At 34.3% G+C, this 25,329-nt stretch overlaps 3 long non-coding RNA genes across 21 annotated transcripts; 1 reads left to right on the top strand and 2 right to left on the bottom strand.

Annotated features, from left to right (window-relative positions):
• The first annotated feature begins 588 nt into the window (after positions 1 to 588).
• Positions 589 to 24,139, top strand: LOC147872957 (uncharacterized). 19 transcript variants are annotated; one of them, XR_015536323.1, is made up of 8 exons: positions 653 to 893; positions 1,628 to 2,316; positions 4,311 to 4,408; positions 5,726 to 5,860; positions 6,317 to 6,608; positions 9,374 to 9,447; positions 16,894 to 16,941; positions 24,004 to 24,139. It is a non-coding gene; the product is annotated as an uncharacterized LOC147872957 (long non-coding RNA). The 19 variants fall into 19 exon arrangements; XR_015536337.1 differs by lacking the exon at positions 6,317 to 6,608 and having other exon boundaries at positions 9,396 to 9,447; positions 24,004 to 24,126; XR_015536330.1 differs by lacking the exon at positions 6,317 to 6,608 and having other exon boundaries at positions 24,004 to 24,124.
• LOC147872959 (uncharacterized) lies at positions 18,048 to 19,362 on the bottom strand. The gene is made up of 2 exons (XR_015536340.1): positions 18,307 to 19,362; positions 18,048 to 18,148 (listed from the first exon to the last, which is right to left on the bottom strand). It is a non-coding gene; the product is annotated as an uncharacterized LOC147872959 (long non-coding RNA).
• On the bottom strand, positions 21,016 to 21,759 carry LOC147872958 (uncharacterized). The gene is made up of 2 exons (XR_015536339.1): positions 21,275 to 21,759; positions 21,016 to 21,116 (listed from the first exon to the last, which is right to left on the bottom strand). It is a non-coding gene; the product is annotated as an uncharacterized LOC147872958 (long non-coding RNA).
• Positions 24,140 to 25,329: the final 1,190 nt, after the last annotated feature.

Below are 25,329 nucleotides of genomic sequence, written 5' to 3'. Positions count from 1 at the left end.
TTTTCAACAGCGTTGCCAAAGTTATTCCTCTAAAGACGAGTGTCTGAATTCACAATGGAGATAAAATTAATGTCATTTACCATTTGAACGTTGGATGAATTTATGAAGTTGAGGGGCGTACCAGTCTCATTACAATTAGCTATTGCATTCAAATCATATCAGACCGTGGCTAAACAGTGGATGTCAGCTGCACCTTGCAGGTGTCAATTTCGTTCGGTGATATCTCTACTTAATTAATCCACATTCAGAGTCCTTGTATTTTAATCTAATGTGTCATTGTAGGGTGTGTGTCTTGATCGCTTGGATATGGTGTTCGTGGTTTCAAATTCCACTCCAGACTTAAATGTTCTTCCTAGTCCCTATATTGTGCTGTTCTGTCTACGTAGAGATGCCTGGATGTGGGATAATCGACCGTCCAGGGAGGCCTACCAAACTTCTAAACTAATTGTTATTGTCATGGCGGTGATAAATGTCTGGTACAGATTGTGAGACTATGTTCCTTCGTATTTTAACTTTGTTGTGATAGTGGCAGGCATTTTACTGAAAAGGTCTTGACCAATTCAACATACTTCGGTGTTTGCGATAAGTGCTGCCATCAGTCGAGGACGTTGGTATTAACAATAAAACATGTCGCTCGCGCGTAGAAGTAAGTGACAAATAGATATTCGTTGGTGAATGAATGTTGCTCATTATCTGTTTTTGAGAATTGTAGGAGTTAAAACTGTAAGCAGAAAAATGTGCTAATAATGTAAAATCGTTAAAAAGTGCGGTGATGTAATATACAGCTCAGTATAATAACATAGTGTTTGATTTTCTGACTAGCAATATTATTGGTTATGTTGGCCATTTTTCGCGTTAAATTACATAATATAAATGATAAGCTGATTTTGACGGTAATTAAATCTAGTTATATTCAGCATTTTACGCATAATTTAATAGAGCACAAATAAGTGTGGTGACGAGCTAACAGTATCGTGATAGTGTGTGGCATGCCACACGTGCCATGCGCATTATAGTACTCAAATTACAATATAACAGTTAACTGTGCTGGTGAAGCTAACGTTTCATCAGATGGATCACTATCTTTTGGGGAAATTCAATAGACAGTAATAAAGTTTTTTACATGCAAAAGAAAATAATCACCACAATGGCTGGTGTCAAAAGCAGGGTATCTTGTAGAAAATTATTTCGTAAATTTAATATACTTCCACTTGCAAGTGAATTTATACTCTGCTTGCTATCATTTGTGGTGGAAAACATGGATAAATTTAAAAGAAATACAGATGTACGTAATTTAAATACAAGACGTAAACATGATCTATATGTGCCAAATGCTAACTTTACTAAATATCAGAAAGGAGTGTACTATACAGGTATCAAGTTGTTTAATAATCTTCCACCAGCAATTAAAAGTCTAAATTATGATATAAAGGTATTCAAGCCTGCATTGAAAGATTACCTCTTTACTCACTCCTTCTATTCTGTAGATGATTTCATCTCTGCTGAAAATGTTTAAGCTTTATATCCATAATCTACTTATATGTAAAGCAAGTTTTGTATTTATATTTAAAATTCTGAGGTTTATGTATATTAATTTGTAAAATTATATTTCATTCTTGTATTGCAGAATCTGAAATTTATGTACATTGATATGTGAAATACGTTCTTGTACTTGTGTTGAAAGTTGTGAAGTGTATGTTATTGTATGAAATGACATGTTCTACATCCTTTGGTTGAGTCCTAAGAAGGATCTATGGAATGTAAATAAACTCTAAACTCTCTATGGAAACTACGCCAGATAGAAGCGGACTATGGGTATTATGTGGTAAGTCTTAATAGGAATAATAACATTGGATTACCATAGGAATAGTCTGTCCCTTATAGTACTTGACTACCCATTTAATGGCACTTCTCACACTGCATTCTGACCACCAGCCCACTCTGTAGTTTCACCAATAGTTCCTTGCATTGTGATACTGTAGTTGCCTTTGTACATAAGTGTTTGAGTATGAAAGCACCAGGCCAGACCAACAAAACTTTCACTGCAGTTTCTATCCTGTTCGCCTTGTACACATCCCAGATTAAGTTCTTTGAATATTTCTGAAAGTTATATTTAATTTTCTCAACAGAATTTGGTTATTATCTTGTACAAACTCTTTGTACTACTGAGAAGCATAATTAATTATGTAAGATTTGAGGTTTTCACAGAGGTGAATATGAAGATTTCTGTCTTCTGGGTTGTTGCGCTGTGTAGTCTGGTTGATGTTAACCATGGACCAAGCCAGATGGATATCAGTAAGACAAAAATTACTTCAGGTATGTTCTTTAACATTTGATAGTTTTTGGTTCTGTAATTGGGTGTTCTGGAACTTGGTCTGATTCTAATGAAGTTTGATGTTGGTAATGCATTTTTCTAGCATTATACACTGGTATGCAATATTGACACTTTTTTTCATAAAACAATAAATGTACCTTCCAAAACTTTCCCAAATGTGATTAATTTTTATAATACTGGTTTTTGTTATTATATTTACATTTTTAAAAGTATATCATTTAACAAAGCTTTAAAAGTATTTTTGTATTTTGTTATAGAGATTTGGACTGGAATTGATGCCATTTCTGTAAATATCATTACACTAAGGAATTCTTTGAAGTTTAGATAAGGTTGAACAAGTTTTTTCTGAGTCACATACAGATATTGTTTCCGTACATGAATTTTTTATTTTTAAGTGCTATATATATATATATATATATATTTTCTGTGCCTTGCTTCTGTCAAATGGCACTGCTTCACAAGACAAAACTTAAGGAAACCATAACTAACTACCTAACTAGATGGCTTACCGAACCCGAAGGTTCATCACTGAATTAACCAAAGCCCTCCACTGGACCCTGTCCTGGGCCAACAAAATCCAGTCTCCTTCGACTCCTATCTCCCAAAGATCCCGCCTGAGATTATCCTCCCATCTACGTCTAGGTCTCCCCAGCGGTCTCTTCCCCTCAGGCTTCCCAACCAATACCCGGTGCACACCTCTTGTCCCATCCATGCGCGCTACATGCCCCGCCCATCTCATTCTTCTCGACTTAATCACCCTCACAATACTGGGGGAGGAGTACAGATTTTTAAGTTCGTCATTATGTAGTTTCCTCCAGAACCCATCGTCTTCTCTCCTAGGCCCAAATATCCTCCTCAACACCCTATTCTCAAACACCTGCAATCTACGTTCCTCCCTTTGAGTGAAAGACCATGTTTCGCACCCATACAAAACAACAGGCAAAATTATTGTTTTGTACACTTTAATTTTCAGGTTCTTAGAAATCAGACGGGAAGACAAAATATTTTGAACTGAGAAGTAGCAAGCATTTCCAGAATTTAATCTCCTCCTAACTTCCTCATGAGTGTCATTTTGATTTGTTATTGTTGTTCCCAAATATTTGAACTTTGTAACCCTTTCAAAGGACTTATTAAATACCCTAAAATAATTTTGCCAGCCTGTCTGCTGACGACGAGATACCAACATGTACTAAGGAAACCATTATTTTATAAACTTACAAAGCCTTTGTGGAGAGTGGTACTAACACTGTGGGAATGTGATGTCCTATTTTATGTATAGCCTTCTTTGTATATGGAATTTTATTTTGCTCAGTTATTCCATGCTAACTTTGATTTTATAAAAGAATATATTAGTTAGGAAATAATGGTTATCCTCCTATGTGTATTGTATCTTTCTGTTTGTATGTGATTTCATGTATTAGATATTTTTCTATGCCTACATGCCCAATATCCTTATAACTACCAATTTAATATTAAACCCCATGCCTGTCATTGCCGTAACCTGTATCTTTGTTCCTTTGTTCCTTACAGAAATTAATTATGAAACTAATGTCCTCTATTTTCAGGACTAAATTATGCTATTATCATAAACTCTAGTGTAAATATTTTGTATCTAATTTTATATTTGTAAATATATGTGTAAATGTGATTTTAACCAGAACTATAGTATGATTTTGTAATATTAAATGAAAAGTTAAGTTACGAGAGTGACTAATGAATAAAAATTTTCGAGGAAAACCATAGAAAAGTCAGCATAGTTTGTCTGGTTACAATACCTGTCATCTTGCTTTATGAAGAAAGGAACTGTTTGTTCTTAGAAATGTTTAATTTAAAATCGAATGCAAAAATAAAGAACTTTGTTTGTTCGTATCCTAAATTTTTCTGTTTCTGGTGGCTGTTGTGAGTGTCTGTGAGGAAGGTGTGAAGAAATGAAAGTGACTGATTGCAGCTGTTGTTCCAATTTGGATTGTTTCAGACAGCTGATTGGTGGAGCCTTGCTCTTTTGATGCTTGAGATGTTGAGAGCTACTCCTTTTGAAGCAGAAAGAGAAAACAACTAGCAGATGATATTTGAGTGAGTCTCAGCGTTTGGAGAGAGATTGGAAATTTATGTTTCATAAAAGTGACAAAAATGAGAAACCTTCTTTGAAATCTAATTTGAGATGTATCTTTCTAATGGGGAAGAGAGAAATTAAATCTTCTTTTGCAGTTAAATTCTGAAAACAAATGTGATTTTGCTCGAACACCTCCTACCAGGAGTGGCAAATCTCGTAATGAGTGACACCAAAATACGTTCAGGTGATGTAAGAATGAGTTCCAAAGAAAATGAGGCATCCATTTTACACTGTTTTGTTTTCTTCTGCCCACAACTGTTACCATAAAATATAAATGTTTAAGTTCTAAACTATTTTGTTTATGGTCCTGATTATCAAATCTAAACAGGATGTAAGGAAGATCAGATAATTAAAAATGTCTAATAATTCAGAGGACTGAAGAAAGAGATGAAGATAGCACTGCTATCAACATATTTTTTCTAAAACCAATAATGTTGGCATTCTGAAGAAACAGATTTCACAAATGGAGAAGGGCTCGGTCAGGAAGCGTAATTCATTCTGCTGCATACTGAGTTGACAGCTGATAAAATGAAGCATTCTGAGATATCACACTTATGAAATGGATTGTCAGATAATTGGGATCATACTGTATTAATAAGAAAACTCATTGCACAGTTTTAAGTTTCTAGATATTATTCTTTAACATAAGTAATTAAATATAAAGTGTGGTTTACATTCCCAGCAGAGGACTATCTGTAGGGTGGGGTGAGTGTTCAGAAGCCCACATTTTGACATTATGAAGCATGACATATTTCATGCTGAACAAATTTAGCACTCTATAGATAGAAAATAAATGCATAGCATATTAGTTTAATTGTAATCATAGCATAGAGACAATAAAACATGTGCAGTGTAATGTGACCAATCTTACAGAATGGACCCACATAGACTGCTTTACCCAGGCCCTGTGCCCCTCTGGGAATGGCTCCTCCAAATGAAACATCTCATGTGCAATAAATCTGGAAGCACTGGCAGTAGTTACATAGTAGAAATTCACTTACAGTGTTAGGAAGACACTGGAAAACTTGCTGGGAGGTCAGAATTTCAGAAGACCATGACCGGACAACTTGAAATGTCCCGTCCACTAAATGTGACATAGCGAAACACTTACAGAGAGCTCTACAGTTATATTTACACAGAAGACTTTATTTCATGTTCCTTGTACAAACTCTCTTGAAAATTGAAGGGTCTTTTGAACCCAGGGGTTTTTGTGTCAAGCTTCATTCTGCACTAAGCTCTCTGTTCCATACCATTAATGCTTCTAATTTATACTACAGGACACCGGGGTACTTCTGCCATACTTCCTGCTTCTCGATGACAGCATTGTCGATGATGATGAAGACCATTTTGGTGTGGATGCTCGCCCTCAGTTACCAGGCACTCAGCCTCACAAGACTGGTGGCACTTTCAAGGTCAGTACAAAAATTTGCAACATTATGTGTTGGATGAGAATAAGGTCTATCTCTGGACGTTCTATTACTTTTAGAAACGGTGCTGAACCTGAGGGCCATGTTGTTTAAAAGTTACATAATAAGGTAAATGTTGGTGTTCTGATTGGCTGATATTTGTGCACTGTAACTCTGGTATGGTGCACAAGGTAAGATTCAACATTCACATTTGGTTCATGCATATAATAATTTTCATGACTGTGAATTGCAGACAGTGATATCAATAACATGATGGGTTGTTAACACCTTGAAGTACAGTCTTTTGTAGAAACTGAGAATTTGCTCAGCTGCTAAAGAAATTAGACATGTCTAAGATTTTTTAACATATTAGAACTTTTCCAGTGAGGCGCTTGTAGCACCCCACCTGCCATCCAATATATCTGTAGCTATTCTATATCTGGACGTCCTCTCATTCCGCAGGATATTGGCCGTGACATGGGATCCACTTAACATGTTGAAAATGTTTAAACATACCTTTTAAGAAGGTAGCTGTCCTGTGGGTTGTAATGCCATCATGTGGTAGAACATTACAGACGTTTCAGAGGTGTTTGCTACCTCCGTCATGAGGGAGATGATGATGGATGAAATGTGTGTAAACTTCTACTAGACTACATGGCACAGCAAACCACAAGAAACACATTTTCATACTCATTGCTGTGTGGACCTGGAATTATATGTTAACACATCTGTGTTCATATTGTGAATTACACGGGTGAGTGAGGTCGGATGATGAACTCTGAGATAGACTGTATTGAACATTCAGAGTTAAACACAACACAGAGAGTTGTTTAATTTTCATGAGCTTAGTCTTTGTTTTACAGTGAAGATAAAATTTTATCGTCATGTTTTCAGAGACATGACATTTTTCTTGTCTTATAAACACTTGAGTAAGGACATTTCAGTACGTATTAATGTGACTTGTATTATATGTATTGCAGATTTTCTCATTTTGTCACCTTCTCTGGATAAAATCCGCTAGCAGCACCCATGCACAGTCCTACATTAGTTTTTAAGCTTGGATCTGATATATGCATTGCAAATTATAATGTTGGGGAATGGTGCTTATTATTTTTCCCCACACAGTCAGTTATATATTTTATTACTTATGTTTGATAAAATACAAGAAAGTAACAAGTTACTTATTATATAAATGGCTGCAGGCTTCGACCATATTTAACCATTCTCAGGCTCTACCAAGAAGTATTAAGGAAAGGATTATGTGTTAGCTAGTGTAATTTTGCTTGTCTGCCACGGTAATATACATCAGTGATCAAAATAATGTGATAACTACTGTCCACAGATGACGAGAAAATCCCTGCAAGGGGATGTCGTTTCTGGTGCGGTGCGGGGGGAATGTTTACTGCCTGGTGGACTAGAGGGCTGCTATTGGTGGGAAGTGCGATACGTCAGAGTTTAAGGCTGCTACACACAGACTGAAAACATCAAGCAGTTAAGAGTAGAGTGTAGTGAGCGCACCTCTATATGTTCTGCGGTGTTGCGATAATATTCTAGATTAAATCACTGTGCCACTGTGAGGTAATCTTAAAGCTGTACCCATTAGAACACATGAAAGCCTGTCGTCTGTTGTTCGTTCAGTGGTTGTGGAACGAATGCTTTTAGGATGGGTTGTCACTCGCCACAAAATCTTGCGCATGCGCGTTTAACGAATTCCTAGCAGGGATTTTCTCCTGGTTTGCGGACTGTATATTACACAGAACAGATTAAGATTGAAGATACATTTAGTTTATATTTGCAACCTTGAGGGTCCCTGGAATATACTGTTTTCCCTGTAAATGCGGCATAGTGTGTGTTGGACAAACTGACAAAAAATTGGGGCTTAACACCAATGGAGAGCAGGACCAAAAAGCACAAACTTCTGACTCTGCCCACCAGCTGTGATTGGCCAGGGTCCAACCATGAGCACTGGCCGGGCAGGTGTATATATGAGAGACAACCACAAACCAGATAATCTGGTTACATCAGAATACTCATGATGGGAACAGAGATGGTCCCTGAGACATCAGTTTCGTTTAACCACCTGATGTGGCAGATCATCTGAAATTTTTTTATTGAATTCTCAATTTATTCCCAAAAGCATAATTCCATCATGGCAGGCTGTATTCATCAACTGACCTAAGACAAAGTTCACAGCTGCTTGGTTCATGCCAGAGCTCGTGGTTAGTAATTGAATTCTCAATGTGGGAGCCTGGGTTGAAACCCAAGGCAGTCCATGTGGGATTTATGGTGGACAAAATGACACTGGGACACACTTATCTCAGAGATATTTGGTTCACTCAGACACTAGGTTATTATGCGTTGCTCTGCATTATTTGTGGGCTGTAATATCAGGTTTCTATCAGATGCATTTCCAGACAGGCAGTTTCTTCCCTCCACAATAATAGTAATGCAGAATGTTGCAATATTAAAATCAAAACATTACGCAATTAAAATCAATAATTTAAAATATAGAATGGCCTGTGTGTTGTATAAAATCTATTATTGCCATGTGTAATGTAGCTCTGATGTTTCTACTTTATCAATCCTAAAGAAAACTTGGGACCAGCTTTACATGGATTCTTATCAGATGACCATTTATTATTATCATAAATTATTTTTCGTGTCTGTTTGTATACAGTTGTTCCGTTGGCCCAGTGTGTTATTATCGGTGGTGTACCGATGTTCTAGTTCTGTGTTAGCCGCAGTGATATACTGCGATAATGGGCTATTTCCTGGTGTCCTGACTCGTTTTCTACCTTAATCATTTTAATTATTGCAATAATAATTTGACAGTGCCCATAACAGATATACTAACCAGCCATGTGGACGGTCACACTCATTGTCATTCTGCAAACCCTATCTCACTGGGAGAGCGTGCAGTTCAAATGCAGCCGGGAAGAAGTCAAGCAGTTTACCCAAAGTCTTACTAAGTATTGTCTCAAACTACAGTGAACAACTAATTGAGTAAATAAAAGACCAGGGAAGAGCTAAATTGCCATGTATATTTTGCTTTATTCTTGTGCTCCATTTTCTTACTTGAAAGTCACTTGTGTTTGGAGTTTAGTATTTAGGGATGCAATTGAAACGCAACCAAAACAGGTCACACCGGACTTGAAATTTCCTGGTAGTCTTACTGAACCAACTCTGGTTGCTGAGTCCATCATTAAATTATATTCCAGATAGACTATTCCTACTGAAGCAGGTGAAATGTCCACAGGTAAACAAGCAACTGTCAACTGAGGTCAAGGTGTGACTAGCATTGAGTTGAAAAAGATTAGTTATAGGACTTAACAGCAGGTGGCATCAAAGTCAACCGGAATGGACTGGATATTTCTGTTGAATGTGAAATGCAGATTGCAAGAACAGTTGCTTGAAACTTGAGTTGTCATTATAGTGTGAACACTCCATAAGAAGTGTGAAGTGTTTTTTGAGCAAACAACTGCAAGGAACTGACTGCTGTTTTTTTCTTTTTGTGAACAGAATTTGAACTCAATGGTGTAAGAATCAAGTGACCCACTTAATGTGAACCTCTTGCTGCACCATTCAAAGACCAGGTGAGATATCTTATTTAATTTTAGAAGCAATCTACAGTGTAAGACTAATGTTGAGACTAGTGGGGTGAAGGAGGAAGGAGAAAAGATAGCGTCTGCCTTTAATGCTTCAGACTTCCTGCATTCCTTGCAAGTCTCAAGATTAGAGTTGCATACTATACTTACATCATCCGTTAACCAACATTTCTACAATTTCATATGTGACCAGTCAGTGGAACTCGGTATTGATATTCTAGATTGTCACATCATGTAAATGTGCAAGTAAATGCTTACATTTGAGAGTTACATACTGCCTACATCATAAGCTGTGTTGATGGAGTAAACGCCTCTTAGAAGCTTGTATCTCCCTACAAGTTTGCACAGCATTTTCTCCAAAAAGATTGGCTTCGTCCTCAAAATGCTGAGACCCCCTCAAATTTCTCATAGTGAAAGTCCCTCTATTTTCTGTACATCATTTGAAACTAATGCACCTTCAAGGTGTTGCATAGAAGTGTACTGCAGTCTGGAATCTGACATTTACAAATATGAAATGTCATTCCAGTCTCTTCCTGTGTCAGATGTCCTTCCAAGGACATCTTGGCTGTTTCAGTTCCAGTAGTTATCTTAAAAATTTCTTTGGCTTTTTATTAGTTTTGTTAAAACCATCAGTTCTTAATATTTTTCATTCTCCGTTAATTTCAACTTCCTGTAACACTACTTACAGTTACCTCAACAAACACAGTTGCAATATTTATGGTTACAGCAGTCTCAAATCATATTTATCTTCTCTTAGTTTCAGTTGGTGAATATAGTGACTGAAATCACAACGTTCATATAGTTGTGTGTCATGCGCTGGAATGACAGAGAAGAGTGGGCTATTTATTTCAGAGTACCCTTAGTTTTTACCCAGTAATGTTATTTTGTGTTACATTGCTTAATCTGTTGGTTTGCCCCATTCAGCGTTATGGTTTATTTACAACAATATCAGTAACTCGGGATTATGTGGCTTCTTGTGATAAGCTGATCAGTGAATGATGCACTGTAAATGGTGTACAAGGAAGAACATTTTACATCACTTAGGACAATATCCAATATTTTCATTGACTGAGGAAAACCAGGAACAATCCGTACGAGTATAGCTGTTGTCTGGACTGTGATTTCTTCAGTGTAGTATTCAGACACATTTAGTATAAATGAGATTTTAATATTGACGTTCCATGCATTGTTATGATGCAGCTATGAGTTGGGCTGTGAACTATATAACAAAACTGGCGTGAAGGACACATATCTAATGTGAGTACCTGCACTAATAAATGTATTAACTCCCCAGAAAGGTGCTCACTGAGCAGGTTTACTTTAATATTTTGGCACTCAATGTTTTCTCACTATCTCTCAGCCTTTGCCCTTAAAATTTTACTTATAGAATTGGTTTATCTGTTCACAGAATTTATTGTTTCAGGTTACGTAATTAAGTAGGATTTGAGATTTACACAGCAATCAAGGTTTTGTGAATTAAGGTACAATTTGACATAAATGTAGTTTATTTATTCATAAATAATGAGAAATGTATTTCTTTTCACTGTAAAGATTTGCGTTCAGATATTTTGTCCACACTGAATTTCTTAATGCAAGTTTGAGTATTCGCATTTATAAAACTGTGCATGAAATATCTGGTGCTGTCTTCCATCACTAGTGCCATAACTTGTCCAGGTATTTACGAACGCCACATACACTTCTAGCTTACTGTATACAAAATTCTTATGTGTTGAAATTCATTTCATTTATTTAAGTGCTTGACAACAGCCAAAAAGGCCATTAACAGTCAAGCACTAACAACAATACTAAAACAAACAAACAGTGAACTAAAATGTACAATATTAATAATGGTAATAATTCATTAATTTATTGCAAAATAATTAACAAGTAAATGAGCTAAATAATGTGCCTAAGTAAAATAATAATTAAATTAAAATCAGGTCAGTTTTAAACAAAACATAGACAACATACATAATAATAATAATAATTTATTTATATTCTATGGATCCATAAGACAGTCAGATGACAATTAGGATGTGGAAAAAGTCATAATAATAAGATATTATACTAATTAAACGATAAAAAAGAACAATGATTATTGTTTAAAACGATAACTGACATCAATAAGCTTAATATGATCTTCGTTAATGATGTTGATGCTCCTACAGACTGCATTGGCAGCAGAAAAACATCTGGCTTTAAAATTACGTTGTGCCTTAAAGGTAGAGTAGTCTGTGATGGACCTAGTGGGTATGCAGAGACTAACTGTATCAAAAACAGACGAGCAACTAATTTTGCCTTTAAGGACATTAACAAGGAAAAGTGCATCCAGAAGCCTCCTCCTTAAATGCAACGATATGTATTCTAATCTGACTAAAATATCGTCATAATTATATGCACAAATGCCATTAAAAATCTAGTATAACATAAAGCTACAAAATTTTCTTTGTATCCTTTCCAACTTAAAGGAGTTAGTATTAGTAATAGAGTTCCAAGCAACAGACGCATACTCAATTTTAGAATGAACTAGGGTACTGTACAAAACCAAAAGGCTATCAAGCTTTGTGAGAATATATAGTTGATATGCTGTTAAAAAGTCCAGTAGAATGCCAAGATCTTTAACATACTGGAAGTGTGCCACCAGGTTGTTACACAATTTGTAATTAAAGTAAATACTGTTTGTCTTTCGGGTGCATGATATAACAGTCGTTTTACTTAAATTAAGTTGCATACATTAACAAGACACCAGTTTTGTATGGATCAGATGTCATGTCTTGCTGTAACAGTTTGCAGTCATCAACATCACTTATACTACGAAATATCTTTAATAAGTCATCAGCAAGTAAAAGACAGTGAGAATTATGTATGGAGTCGCAGATGTCATTAATGAATATATTAAAAAGTAAGGGGCCTAGGGTGGAACCCTGAGGCACTCCACACTTAACACGATATGGAAACGAAAGAGTTCCAGAAACACGAACAAGGGATTTGTCTGTCAGAAAGATAACTATGGAACCAATCAACATAGCTAGGGGATAGTCCAAAGTTAGTAAGTTTCCCAAGAAGAATATTGTAAGGAACTAAGTACTGTACCACAGATCCACAAAGCGATATCTGCCAGTTGGCAGCACTGATCACCGCCTTCAGTCTCCGCCTATTCACTATTGCCCGCTACATAACCTCACTTGAACGCTATGTACGTATTCACTCAAATTTCTTATAATATTACTCCAAATAACTCGTCACGAACAGCTCACCTTAGAACCTGTAATATATCACACACTGAAACATGGATCAGCCCTAAAAAACAGCATTCAACATCCGTAGATACGATTGGTGTCGTAATCCAGTCATGAAAAAACAGCCTGAAGACTAGCTGCTCTAAGTGAGGTTTTCTGCGCATTTCTGTATTCTCCTGAGAAAAGTAATGGGGCAGAAACTTAAAAAGGGTGATGGCCGTTTCTATCCAGATTCTTACCAATTAATTGATGAACCATCTACCATTTTATATAGGTGCATAATATTTTTTTTTAACTCCAACATTTTGTGTGCAGCAACCTTTTTAATGTTTTTCACCGTTTCACATGTATCACAGGTAATATTTTAGGTGTGATATTCTGTTAATGTGACTTGTTCAGGGAACTTGATGGAATGCGGTACCGTGGGGTGCATAAGGTTGACATGTGTTTGAATAAGCTATCACAATGCAGAGAAAGTACATATGTGATAATCTTGTAATGTTTAAGCAATTGATATATCAGTAAAACTATTTCTCTGTTATGTGATATATTATTATAGGTCAAATGCTTTTAGATGGAAAATAAGGGCTAGGTTTGGTCAAATTAAAATACAGTATTGGTATTTTTGGTTGCAGTCTCATTTTTATGCGTGCCTAAATTGTATTGAAATTGGTTTTTATTAACCTTCTTGCCAGTCACTTATATTAGTACACACAGAGGGACACTGAGCTCATAAATCTGTGACCCTGATTCATTACTGTAAGGTTTTGATCTCATTCTTTTAATTATTTTTCTCCTCGCTGATGGAAAGGACTCATAAAACTGGTTCTCAGGTTTATAAGAAGATGAGCTAACAAGTAATATAGCAGCCAAAATTATTACCACTTTATGTAAAATGATTTATAATGTAATAAAGCCAATGCTTTTATTATAACAACATATAAGAACAGCAGCTGACATTAGGTGGCTTAAATTAAGAATTGTAGAATGATTGGGAGCCAGGGTAGCTCAGTCAGAATAGTGAGTAGCTACAGACTGGATGATCAGGGTTTTTTTTCTAGTCTCTATGTCCAGACTGGCTCTGGGGCCCACCCAGCCTTTTATTCAGTGGGTATCATGGTCCTTTCCTAGGGGTAAAGCTAAGCCAGGGCGTGATGCTGACCATTCACCACATCTAGTGCTGTTGTTATGAAGTCTCTCCTCAAGCACCTGTATGGCGTGTAGTGGGATAGCTTTACTTTATTTACTTTTTATTGTAGAATGATTATTAATTGCATTTAATGAGGGAGGGTAAGATAAACAATTATAACAAATTTTCTGCCAAACACAAGGTTATAGTTTTGTTTATTGCCTACACCAACTATTCTGCATTTTGTTTGTTCGTATTTACCATTTTTATTTTCTCTGCTAGAAAACTATGTAATGCAATTACATATCAACGGAAGGTAAAAGAAATGTTAAACTTTTAATTCCTGCATTAATCTTTGTTGAAGTAAAAGTTGTTGCAATTCTGATTTTAGTCCAAAACAGAAGTTTATGCACAGAAGATAATCTGAGGTTATTAGTTGGATTTTTCAGTGAATTATCATTTGTTTTTGGTCATTGATAAGCATGAAAGTAAATTAATTATGTATATGTTTAGTATTTTCCTTTTTATATTTAACAAATTATAACTTTGTTTTAAGGCTTAACATACCCTCCCATTTATCAGAGGCACTTGAGATGAGGAGTTCTCAATTAATATTATATGGCAGGAAATCTGAGTTCTCACAATTATGTACATAGCAACATGATCCAGCATGAACAAACTCATTAGTATTGCCAATTTCTTAAAAAAATGTTTATGTGTGTTTGAATTCATGTCCATGAAAGTATGATTCAACAGTCATATACCAAACAGTTCATGGGATTCTAACAGGGACAATAAATTGTTAACATGTGGCAGAACTGTCTGATTGAAGAGGGTGCATGACTGAATGTCATAATACTAAAATGTTTGATTTTTTGGTTTTATAGGCACTATGAATTTTCCTTTAAAAGGAAATTTTGACAATTTTAAGTGTAGTAAGTGTCTATTGAAATCTCTTCATAATATTACAAGTTGTACTCATAACTTCCATTCTGCAGATTCAGTTGAGCAAAGTATAAGAACTGAGGTAATTTCCTGATTGACATAAACACTTTAGTTGATGTTTTATAGTGTATCAGAACATCTTAAAAGACTGAGATTTGTTGAGCTCACAATATTCTGGAAATTATTTTGTATTCACTAAATGCTCGCATCTGCTGTCATGTCTGAATGGTCATCTGTACTTATAGTCTGCATTTTCATTATTGTCTTCAGCTTCATGTAATTTCGTTTCTGATAAATGGTTAATTTTGATACTAGAAAAATCAATTTTGTATTCTGTTTTGCCGCTTATTAGATTTTTATATTTGAGCGTAATTTAGTAAGTTTCTTAGGGTCACGTCTAATATTTGTGGGGTTCATGTCACCACCTCCTTTGTGCTGTTAGGCTATGCCTCTAATGATTGTTCGAATAGCATCAGTTCTAAAATTTTGTCAACCTTGAAAAAAATATGTTTGAATTTTACAAAGTTTTAACAGCAAATTTATTGAAAGCAGTTGTGAGAATACTGGCTTTTGTGTGGGTTTAGTTATTTCAAAGCAAAAGGGATGATGTTGCAGATGATGAAAGGTGTGGTGGCCATAAAAAAAACTTTCTTAAATTTGGAAGAAAGTAACAAATACTGAGAAATGATTGTCACTAGACTGTTTGGAAAGTAACAGAAGAACCTAACATGGATAGAAGAACTGTGAGATTGACTTTAACTGAGGGTCTGTACTGGAAGTTCCACAGACTTTCATCAAGTTTATAGAGAAAGCCCAACCATCAAATTACAGACTTTTGATGAGGCATGATCTTTCTGTATGGCTTGAAATAAAATGCCAAAGTTTCAGTGGAAAAATACACAGTCTGGAACAGGGCTGTGGAGTCGGTACTAAAACCTCTGAATCCTTCATAAAACCTCCATATGTATTAATAATGATAAACCTACTAAAATGGTAAATGGTACCACAAGAGATTTCATCACCACCATGTGAATCATCAGACTGCTTTTTAGACTTATAACCTATATTTAAATATAAGTCTAATGGTTATTGCAGAAATCGGTTGATTTGTAGACAGTTTGTATTATTAAGGTACCAGAGCCAAAGTTACAAAGAATTATTCCCACACCATGTGACTCAACATGTCATTGAATCTCCTTAAGTGTGAGGCCACCAGTGGCTCACATGGTAGCAAAAGTGTTAAAATAATATTTTCTTAAGATTTTATATCTAAGTCGGAGTCGGTACATTTTGCCGACTCCAACTCCACCTAAAATTGTTTCCGACTCTGACTCCACAGCCCTGGTCTGGAAGACTGAAAACTGAACCTATAGCTGGAGAGGGGAATTTTGAGTTAATAACAGTATATTCAGATAGAGCACTAAAGAAAACTGATTTTTGGTGAGTCATCTGATTTGACCCTGGTGACCTTTTAATGTTCATATTTCTAAAATGAAACATATTGAAAGGGTATCATTTGAAATTATTATAAGATGTAAAGACATTTAGAAGTTGATTTCTAGCAGTGCTTTTGGGCATGTCAAAGGCTGAATGTGTGTGAAGATAGAGGCAAATATTTTGAAAGTGACCACACTCACTAATCCACCAATCTTGTCATTTAGTTTTCATGTCTTGTCTTGTCTTTTGGAATATGAGATCTTATTTTTGAGATAAGATTTCTGTTGTGATCAACAAGGACATAAACTTGTCACTACTTAGCCTTTATATTTTAAGTTATTAATAACAAATTATGTAAGTGAAAGCAGAGCAGCAGGCCATTTAAATGTCAACAAGAAGTGTTAAAGCACTATTCCAGCTTTCAATGTCTACCATACTACCTTATGCTGCATTTTATGAGATGACCACCATCATATTTATCACCATGTGAATCTCAAGTAGTATAGCTGTTACTCCAGCCATGATTTAAATTAGATCCCTCCTGAATACACATCAGACAGTTAATACATTGCTATCCTGTTCATATGGTCTCAGGAAGTTGGAATGTAGTCTTGTGTTTATTTTACGAAGGAGCATATTAAGGACATGATACAATATTTATCAGTGGTTGTAATTTGTTTTCAGGGACCAACAGAAGCTGAATGAAAAATCGAGGAGTTCACTAGTCAGCTGGTAAGCTTATGCCATTAAATTTTGTTTACTATAAAAGTTAATGGTTTATAACACAGTATTTTGGTTCACATGTATTAGCTGAGTATTTACAAATGTTTCGTTCTGCAATTGTGAGTTAGCTTAAAACGTGTGAAATGGTAGCATACATGTATTTTCCACTATGTTCCCTACTATTTTATATGCCTACTTGTCTTGATTTTACTTTATTGCAGATAGAGGTGTATTTTTGCAAAGCCAATTGCACTACACACATCACGCTGCACCCATTGAGAAATACTGTGTCTGTATTTTGTAAAATATTCACCATATTAACATACTTCTTGTGTAGAAAATGTAGATCTTAATGAGATCTATATTTTGCATCATGTACTAATTTTTTGCACGTACTGATTGAATAAGAGGCTGCGCTGGCCTTGTAGTTAATCAGGATGTGGTGATGTAGAAATATAGCCCTGCCTTTCCTGGGAATCGAACACAAGTGATCCTGCTGACTTATGCCATCTCAAATAGGCTAATGTGCAAATCAGTGCAATGTGTAACATACTCTGATTATTTTCAGTAAAATTCTTTGCTGTACTTGCTTATGTAGCACACTTATTTGCATCCCAGTATTTGTTACTGACATTGCTCATGCACAAGTAACATCATGAATAATTGAGAGTGGCTTGGTATGAGTGTGAAAGTACTTATCTTCTCTAGTCTAACACAAACATGCCTGGCAGGTGTTAAAGAGGTGGTGTGATGTAGCAGAGTGGAATGAGTGAAGCAGTTGCTAATGCGGGTCATTGGTCTATGTTACATAGCACAAAGTAAGTTTGAGTTTATAGTATTTGCAGATTAGTGGTGTTAAAAACTGTTAGGTGCTTGGGTTTTTCCGAAGAAAGAGTACGCGTTTAAAATAATTTTGCGAACAAATTACTTATATCTTAATTGCATCATGCTTGTGTTTCAATACAATACTTTTATTTTCCGTCGTTTACACAAGCTTATTGTTAAAATCATATAAAATTTCACATAAAATTGTTACATTTTAAAATTGACGACATGTTTCGATATACAATCTTATCATCGTCAGGTCTATCAAAATTAAAATTTAAAATCTGGTGTATCTGTTGCTCTGCTTATATTGCTTTTGTTTTTACTCGTTTTTATTACATCTCCAGGCTTCTTCGATTTTATTTTTGGAGACGCGCCTGGGTGCCTATATCTGCAAAATCAATTTTAATTTTCATATCGTGATAAGGCTACCGAAATAGGAAATGGAATAATATTACTCTAATTTATAATATTTTAAGGAATTATTCAAATATATCGTATTACAAACAAAATAAATGTAATCACAAAATATAAAGTATTATAACATACCGGGTTGTGTATGAGGTGCGTGTCCGTTGTTATTGAATGGCAGACAGTGACTGAGTTGTGAGTATCGTGTATGGCTATGTATATTGGGTGAAAGTTGTTTAGGGGGTTGGGTCAATGGACTGTAGAATGTTAAATATCGGATTGTTCGTGTAAATGTTACTGTCGTTTAATGCAAGGTTTTGTTTATGTGTTCTTTGTATATGATATTTCTCTATGGTGTCTCTATGTCGTTTGTTTTGTATTATTTTTATAATGTCCAATGTATGTTCTATTTTGTTGTATGAATGTCCTGTGTTTAATATATGCTTTGCATATGCTGAATGGTCTTTATTATGTTTTATTGCTGTAATATGTTCTTTATATCTTTGATTAAAGGTGCGTCCAGTTTGGCCTATATAGGTTAACGGGCAATCATTGCATTTTAACCTATATATGCCTGGTTTTTCGTATTGATTTGTTGTATCTATTTGTGGTTTTTGTTTCAAGATGTTTTTTATAGTGTTTTTTGTTCTAAATGCTATTTTTATGTTATTTGTTTGAAATGTTTTTGTTATATATTTGGTTTCTTTTCCTATATATGTGAATGTGGCCCATTTGTTTTGTTTATTTTCGTTTCCGTCTTCATTTATGTTGTTTATATTGTTTATTTTATTTTTGGGTTTTACTTCATGATTATTATATCCGTTTTCTATTAGAATTTGTTTTATTGTGTTACATTCAATTTGTTTGTTTACTGTGGTTATGGGATATGTATTTTTCCTGTTTATTAAGTAGTTAATAGCCATCTGTTTATGTTCATTCGGATGGCATGAAGAGGCATGTATTATGGTGCTTGTATTTGTGGGCTTTCTGTATATTTTGAATTCGAAGTTATTTTCGTTTCGTATTATAGTTAGATCTAAATAATTTAATTTGTTATTTTGTTCTTTTTCTAAAGTGAATTGTATATTTTGATTTATGTTGTTAAATTCATTTAAAACATTTTTTATGTCTGTATTTTTTCCATCAAAAATCATGAGTATATCGTCAACATATCTACTATAGTATTTAATTTGATATTTATGTAATATATTTACTATGTAATCATGTTCGAGATATTGTAAGAATATTTCAGATAATATGCTCGAGGTGGGAGCTCCCATAGGTAATCCTGTTTCTTGTTTCCAATATTCATTGTTGAATTGGAAATAATTTTGGTTAATAATAATGTTAGTTATATTTGTAATTTCATTTATTAGATCTGTATTTATATTCTGTCTATTTAGAATATCTCTTACAACATCTCGTAGCATGCTTGTTGGAATATTTGTATACATATTATTGATGTCAAAAGAACAAATTTGTATATTTTTATTATTATGAAAATTTAGTTGTTGGATTTCATTTATTAATTTTATAGAATTTGTTATATTAAAGGTATTTGGTAAATTACAATATTCTTTTAAAATGTTTTGCATTTTTATTGCTATTTTATATGCAGGGGCTGATGTCCAATTTATTAATGGTCTGATAGAGTATGGGTTCTTATGTAGTTTAATTTGTCCTGTGATGATTGGTGCGGTGGCGCTATGATTATAGTATTGTGTTTTGGGATGGTTAAAAATGTTATTACACTTTTGGGTTATTTTTTGTATTTCCTTTTGATATTTTAGTGTTGGGTTTTGTGTTAGTTGTGTGAATTCATTTTTGTTTATAAATTGAGTGATGTATTTTTGGTATTGTTCTATAGAGAGTATTATGATGGTTTTTCCTTTATCTGCTTGCGTAATTGTTAGTTTATTTTGTTGTAATTTTTGTTTGATATTTTTTATTAATTTCCATTCATTATTATGTGTTTTATTATATTGATCGTTCTTTTTGTTTTGTTTAATTAGGTGTTCAATTTTGTCAGCTATTATGTGTCGTATATGATCTTGTTTTTGTATAGGAATTAGATTTATTGCAGTTTCTGCTTCCAGTGCTAGGTTTGTGATCCATGTTTTATGTTTATGATGTAAATTGTATTTTAAGCCTTTGTTTAGTAAATTATATTCATTTGGTGTGAATTGAATATTTGTTAAGTTTTTTACGCGACATGCGAAATGGTGTGATGGTTCATTTTGTTTGTATTCGTTATTATCTTCGTTTTGTGTTTTACTTATTAATGTTTTTATTTTATTATTTTGTTTCTGATATACTTTAGTCAATTCGGTTTTTAATTTTTGTATTATTTCATTTTCTATGTCCAACCATACATCCTTCCATATGTTTGCAACTTCTAAATGTTTTTTATAGGTTAATATGTTTAACTGATATTTCTTTTTGTATAATTGTTTAATTTCTGCTTTTATGTATAATGTTTCTGCCTTTCGTTGAATTATTTGTATATTAGGATTATTTCCTTGTATTTTTATTTTTACATATTTCGGTGTTATTCTCTCCTTTAAACATAGTTTGTTAAACCTAATATTAGCATTGCACTTCAATACCTTACGTTTTAAATTTAATAATTGATATATGCAATTTATTTGACAATTGTACAACTTATATCTTAATTGCATCATGCTTGTGTTTCAATACAATACTTTTATTTTCCGTCGTTTACACAAGCTTATTGTTAAAATCATATAAAATTTCACATAAAATTGTTACATTTTAAAATTGACGACATGTTTCGATATACAATCTTATCATCGTCAGGTCTATCAAAATTAAAATTAAAATCTGGTGTATCTGTTGCTCTGCTTATATTGCTTTTGTTTTTACTCGTTTTTATTACATCTCCAGGCTTCTTCGATTTTATTTTTGGAGACGCGCCTGGGTGCCTATATCTGCAAAATCAATTTTAATTTTCATATCGTGATAAGGCTACCGAAATAGGAAATGGAATAATATTACTCTAATTTATAATATTTTAAGGAATTATTCAAATATATCGTATTACAAACAAAATAAATGTAATCACAAAATATAAAGTATTATAACATACCGGGTTGTGTATGAGGTGCGTGTCCGTTGTTATTGAATGGCAGACAGTGACTGAGTTGTGAGTATCGTGTATGGCTATATATATTGGGTGAAAGTTGTTTAGGGGGTTGGGTCAATGGACTGTAGAATGTTAAATATCGGATTGTTCGTGTAAATGTTACTGTCGTTTAATGCAAGGTTTTGTTTATGTGTTCTTTGTATATGATATTTCTCTATGGTGTCTCTATGTCGTTTGTTTTGTATTATTTTTATAATGTCCAATGTATGTTCTATTTTGTTGTATGAATGTCCTGTGTTTAATATATGCTTTGCATATGCTGAATGGTCTTTATTATGTTTTATTGCTGTAATATGTTCTTTATATCTTTGATTAAAGGTGCGTCCAGTTTGGCCTATATAGGTTAACGGGCAATCATTGCATTTTAACCTATATATGCCTGGTTTTTCGTATTGATTTGTTGTATCTATTTGTGGTTTTTGTTTCAAGATGTTTTTTATAGTGTAGAGAAATATCATATACAAAGAACACATAAACAAAACCTTGCATTAAACGACAGTAACATTTACACGAACAATCCGATATTTAACATTCTACAGTCCATTGACCCAACCCCCTAAACAACTTTCACCCAATATATATAGCCATACACGATACTCACAACTCAGTCACTGTCTGCCATTCAATAACAACGGACACGCACCTCATACACAACCCGGTATGTTATAATACTTTATATTTTGTGATTACATTTATTTTGTTTGTAATACGATATATTTGAATAATTCCTTAAAATATTATAAATTAGAGTAATATTATTCCATTTCCTATTTCGGTAGCCTTATCACGATATGAAAATTAAAATTGATTTTGCAGATATAGGCACCCAGGCGCGTCTCCAAAAATAAAATCGAAGAAGCCTGGAGATGTAATAAAAACGAGTAAAAACAAAAGCAATATAAGCAGAGCAACAGATACACCAGATTTTAATTTTAATTTTGATAGACCTGACGATGATAAGATTGTATATCGAAACATGTCGTCAATTTTAAAATGTAACAATTTTCTGTGAAATTTTATATGATTTTAACAATAAGCTTGTGTAAACGACGGAAAATAAAAGTATTGTAACAAATTACTCTAAATGCTGTGCAAAAAGTCTGCTAGCAAACAGGAGTGGTAGAATGGGTGATCTTACTTGCATGTGCTCTCTGCATTTTTCTGCTTTCGTGCAGTATATTGTGTTTTCTGATTGTGTTGCATGTGTGGACACATATTTTATTAATTGTATTTGATCTTCCATTTTAATATAGCCGTACATTTTACCCATACCTTCGAAATTTAATTATATTAATTCTAAAAAAAATCCTGTAATTCATTTTAAAGCTGGCCTATTCTTGTTCATCTGGGGCCCTGTCCATTTAACATTTCCTCAAAGGCAGTTCATATCTTTTACTAATGTGTAGAATAAAACAATATAGCCAGGTAAGATATGCTTCCTTTTGCATAATTATATGAACGAAATATGTTTCGCAATCATTAGTTTTACCTTTGACGTCAAAGAGTAGGGACATCTACCAGCATCTCTATTTCTTTGTGTAATTTTAGAGTTTGTACATGGAAAACAGGATCCGGTGGTTATGATTATTTTGAACTCTGTGGCTTGCTGGTTCTCTTTTGGTCATAAACGGCTGTTTCCGGTCTGAATTTTAAAGTTGTTGGTTGCGAAGGACTGCGTTCCTTGCTTCTTACTTAAAACTGCAATATTAACGGTTCGTAAACATACACTGGATATATTAATTAATTTGTAGAAAACTTTAAACTAATTGATGTAATTAGATAAGTAGTTTTGTGTTTAAAATGCTTTCCTACATTGATTATTTGTGTGTTATTCCCTTGATTCTTTTGAAGTTCCTTGTTATAGTTCCGATATGCTATGAGTGAACTGTTTGCAATTGGATTATTATAGGTTATCAGTTAATTTGTATTGATACTGTAGTTTCTTCTTCATTTGATAAAGATACTTTAGTGAAATTTGTACCGGTTTCTTCTGGTCATTACTTGTGTTTTATCCCTGGCATGTTGAACTCTGACCAAACAGTGCCTTCAAGAAGGTTAGGATTTTGATGTATAAAGGTTTCTGTACTCCTTAGTACCAACTAGAAACCCTTACTGAAGGGGATGAGCTGTCTTTTGTGACATCACCTTTCACACTGGAAGAAATTTAATTTCTCCTACATTGTATAATAATAATAATACTGGGTTTAACTTCCAAATATTTCTATTATTTTAATAGTTGTAACTTTTATTCTGTATTATTCTTCTCCTTTGCCACTTTTATAGGATAACTTGTCTAGTTGAGCCTGAATTAAAGTGTATATATTTGTTAGTTAAGAATATGGTTGATGTTAAAATGCTTGACTAACTATAAATCCTTCTTTTATAGGTTACTCCTGCCAACTTTACAGCTTTGTTCGTTATTGTACCGTTTAGTGGTGATGACATTTTGACTGTAGTCGTGTGTCTCTCTGGTGTGTGAACTGATGACGCTTCTAGGTTTTCAGTTGCTAAAGTTGGCAACTGCCTTTGTGTTGTATTCAGGTGAACAGAGTTTTGTGGTTTCTAAAACATGAAATGTGCTGTTGAGTATAAGAGTTTTTCTCTGCCATTTAATATAGTTTAAGTACTGAATTAAGAGTGTGTTACACATTTATTTACTGGTGACATTTCAGGTTTTCATGGCAGCGGGTAAGGAGATTAGTGTTGCACCATGTACAGTTCACAGACCAGGAGAAAGTCCCTGCTAGGAATTCGATATACGCGCATGCACAAGATTTTGCGGTGAGTGACGACCCATCCTAAAAGCATTCGTTCCACAATCGCTCAACGAACAACAGGCTTTCATGTGTTCTAATGGGTACAGCTTTAAGATTACCTCACAGTGGCACAGTGATTTAATATAGAATATTATCACAACACCCGCAGAACACATTAGAGGTGCGCTCACTACACGCTACTCGTAACTGCTTGATGTTTTCAATCTGTATGTAGTACTGTAACTCTCTGGCGTGTCATACTTTCCACCAATATCAGTCCTCTAATCCAGTGGTATTCAACCTGGGGTATGCGAAGACATCTTAGGGGGCACGTGAAATTTAAAAAAAATATTATTTTATAATAAAAACTGTATAATCAGTAATGTAATTTATTTAATTTATTTTAGATGTAGTTTATATACTATGTATAACTTGAATTATACTCCAACAACTTTGGGGGTACAAAGTTGAAGAGAAATTATATCTGGGGGTACACGAACAAAAAAGGTTGAATACCACTGTTCTAGTCCACCTGATAGTAAACATTCCCCCTGCCTCCACCAGAACCAACTTCCCCCCGCATTGCTTTTCTCGTGATCTGTGGACAGTAGTCTGTTCAAAGTTTGACAACATTTTAGACGCACATTCGGCCTCCATCGCTCTGATGATGAAGGCAGCAAGCACCTCTGAAATGTCTGTGTACTTGTACCAGGCTACTTGGCACAGTGCCCCAAAAGACAGTTATCTTCATTTTGTATATTGTTCTCTTAGTAAGATTAGAAAATGTTGTTAAAGGAATTGTGAGGTTTTACTTGCATCTTTTCCTTACTTGCAGTCAGGCGATCGCTTTATTCCGCTGCGTGCTGGCGCATGAAGATTCTCAGGAAAACAGTAAGTGTTTTTCATTAAGTTATGATTTTTGTGACTTTATAAAATTAGTGGATAGTTGAAGTGAGTATGCTGTGCTGAGGATGAGATCAATTTGCCTTCAAGACAGTATTTTATCAGATATGTAAATGAAACATTATCCACAAAAATTGGTTTCTTCTTAATTGACTACAATTGCACTGTACAAATACAATATCAGATTATCAAATTGTGTACTTAAGCTACTACTACTAATCTAATTTATTTAGTTTTTGTTCTGTTTGGATTTGGAGTGAGTGTATCTTACCATCATTTAAAACTGCTATTTGTGATGTACTTCTATAACTCCTTTCCCATCAGGTCTCTTGCATGATG

Source organism: Zootermopsis nevadensis, unplaced genomic scaffold (assembly GCF_977971745.1).
Source record: "Zootermopsis nevadensis isolate Lab colony 2312 unplaced genomic scaffold, Znev_1.0 Znev_ptg000022l, whole genome shotgun sequence".
Lineage (NCBI taxonomy): Eukaryota > Metazoa > Arthropoda > Insecta > Blattodea > Termopsidae > Zootermopsis > Zootermopsis nevadensis.
Note: the sequence above shows the minus strand (reverse complement) of the source record. Positions and strands in the feature narration are given on the sequence as shown.